We start from the raw sequence: 2,485 nt of genomic DNA on the forward strand, positions 1-2,485 counted from the left end.
AACTCCAGCGAATAGAATCCTAACCGACTCAGTCTCTCCTCATATGTCAGTCCCGCCATCCCAGGAATCAGTCTGCTAAACCTTTGCTGCACTCGCTCTATAGCAAGAACATTCTTCCTCAGATAAGGAGACCAAAACTGCACACAATATTCCAAGTGTAGTCTCACCAAGGCCCTGTACAATTGCAGCAAGACATCCCTGCTCCAGTACTCGAATCCTCTGGCTTTGAAGGCCAACATACCATTTGCCTTCTTTATCGCCTGCTGCACCTGCATGCTTACCTTCAGCGACTGGTGTACGAGGACACCCAGGTCTCGTTGCACATTCCCCTCTCTCAATTTATAGCCATTCAGATAATAACCTGCCTTCCTGTTTTTGCTACCAAAGTGGATAACCTCACAATAATTCACGTTATATTGCATCTGCCATGCATTTGCCCACTCACTCAGCTTGTCCAAATCATCCTGAAGCATCACTGCATCCTCCTCACAGCTCACCCTCCCACCCAGCTTTGTGTCATCTGCAAATTTGGAGATATTACATTTAGCTCCCTCATCTAAATCATTAATATATATTGTGAATAGCTGGAGTCCCAGCACTGATCCCTGTGGTACCCCACTAGTCACTGCCTGCCATTCAGAAAAAGACCTGTTTATTCCTATTCTTTACTTCCTGTCTGCTAACCAGTTTTCTATCCATCTCAATACATTACCCCCAATCCCATGCGCTTTAATTTTGCACGTCAATTTCTTATGTGGGACTTTGTCGAAAGCCTTCTGAAAGTCCAAATAAACCACATCCACTGGCTCCCCCTCATCAACTCTACTAGTTACAACCTCGAAAAATTCCAGTAGATTTGTCAAGCATGATTTCCCTTTCATAAATCCATGCTGACTCTGTCTGATTCTGCCACTGTTTTCCAAGTGCTCAGCTATTAAATCTTTTATGGAACGCTTCACGAATTTGCGTGTCATCCTTGCGCAGGGGCCATGCTAATCTTCTCTGTATCGTTCCAATTTTAGTATATGTGCTGCCGAAGCGAGCACATTAAATCTTTTATAATGGACTCTAGAATTTTCCCCACTAGCGATGTCAGGCTGACTGGTCTATAATTCCCTGTTTTCTGTTTTTTCTTTTGTAGGACTACAGTGAAAAGGCAGGGGAGATAGGACTAGCTGAGTATTTCTTACGTAGGCCTGGTACAAGGAGTTCTTGTGGCAAAGTGGTAGTATCCCTACTTCTGAGCCAGAAACTCTGGGTTTGAGTCCCACTCTGGGACTTGATGGCCACAGAGGCCATCATAATGTGGCCAAATTGGTCAAGTGTCAACCTGCAAATCCTTCTGGTGTGCCAATGGCAGGTTATAAGAGTTGGAGAGTCTCCTAGTCAACCAGAACCATGTGATAGCTGCCGTGCAACAGCCTCCTCACGTTAAAAGACTTAATGTGCAGGTTCTTGCCATGGAGTACAGCCCTCCTTGCTTCAAGGGATTGAGAGAGAGAATTAGTGCAGGCATGGAGATGATAAGCCAAAGGACATCCTTCTGTGCTGTATACATTCTATGATTCTGTGTAAGGTTAATGTTGTTTAATCATAGTATTTAAAGGGTTGGGCTACCAGAATTCCGGCCTCTAGCCTTTGGATTTTCAGAAAGCTTTTGATAAAGTCCCACATAAGAGGTTAGTGTGAAAAATAACGAATGGGCTTTTTTCAGAGTTGCAGGCGATGACTAGTGTGGTACCACAGCTATTCACAATATATGTCAATGATTTGGATGAGGAAACCAAATGTCACATTTCCAAGTTTTCTGACGACATGAAACTTGATGGGAATGTGACTAATGAGGGAATGTTAAGAGGCTTCAAGGTGATTTAGACAAGTTGAGTGAGTGGGCAATTACATGTGTCCTTGTACACCAATCACCAAAAGCCAGCATACAGATGCAGCAAGCAGTTAGGAAGGCAAATGGTATGTTGGCCTTCATTGTGAGAGGACTTGAGTACAGGAGTAGGAATGGCTTACTGCAGCTGTGTAGGGCCTTGGTGAGACCACACCTGGAGTATTGGTTGCGGTTTTGGTCTTCTTACCTAAGAAAGAATATACTTGCCATAGAGGGAGTGCAGCGAAGGTTCAGCAGACTGATTCCTGGGATGGCAGGATTGTTGTATGAGGAGAGATTGGGTCAACTGGGCCTGTATTCAATGGAGTTTAGAAGAATGAGAGGGGATTGCATTGAAACATATAAAATTCTGACAGGGCTGGACAGACTGTATGCAGTGATGATGTTTCCTCTTGCTGGAGGGCCTAGAACAAGGGGTCACAGTCTCAGGATATGGGGTAGGCCATTTATGACTGAAATGAGGAGAAACCTCTTCACTCAGAGGCTGGTGAACCTCTGGAATTCTCCAACACAGAGGGCTGTGGAGGCCAAGTCATTGAATATATTTAAGAAGAAAATAGATAGATGTCTAGACTCTAAAGACGT

The 2,485-nt window shown here is 44.3% G+C and overlaps 1 non-coding gene across 1 annotated transcript; it reads right to left on the reverse strand.

Annotated features, from left to right (window-relative positions):
- Positions 1 to 939: 939 nt before the first annotated feature.
- LOC144684114 (U6 spliceosomal RNA) lies at positions 940 to 1,046 on the reverse strand. Its single transcript, XR_013577399.1, has one exon. It is a non-coding gene; the product is annotated as a U6 spliceosomal RNA (small nuclear RNA).
- Between the last annotated feature and the right edge of the window lie 1,439 nt (positions 1,047 to 2,485).

This window comes from Cetorhinus maximus, chromosome 8 (genome assembly GCF_964194155.1).
Source record: "Cetorhinus maximus chromosome 8, sCetMax3.hap1.1, whole genome shotgun sequence".
Taxonomy (NCBI): Eukaryota; Metazoa; Chordata; class Chondrichthyes; order Lamniformes; family Cetorhinidae; genus Cetorhinus; species Cetorhinus maximus.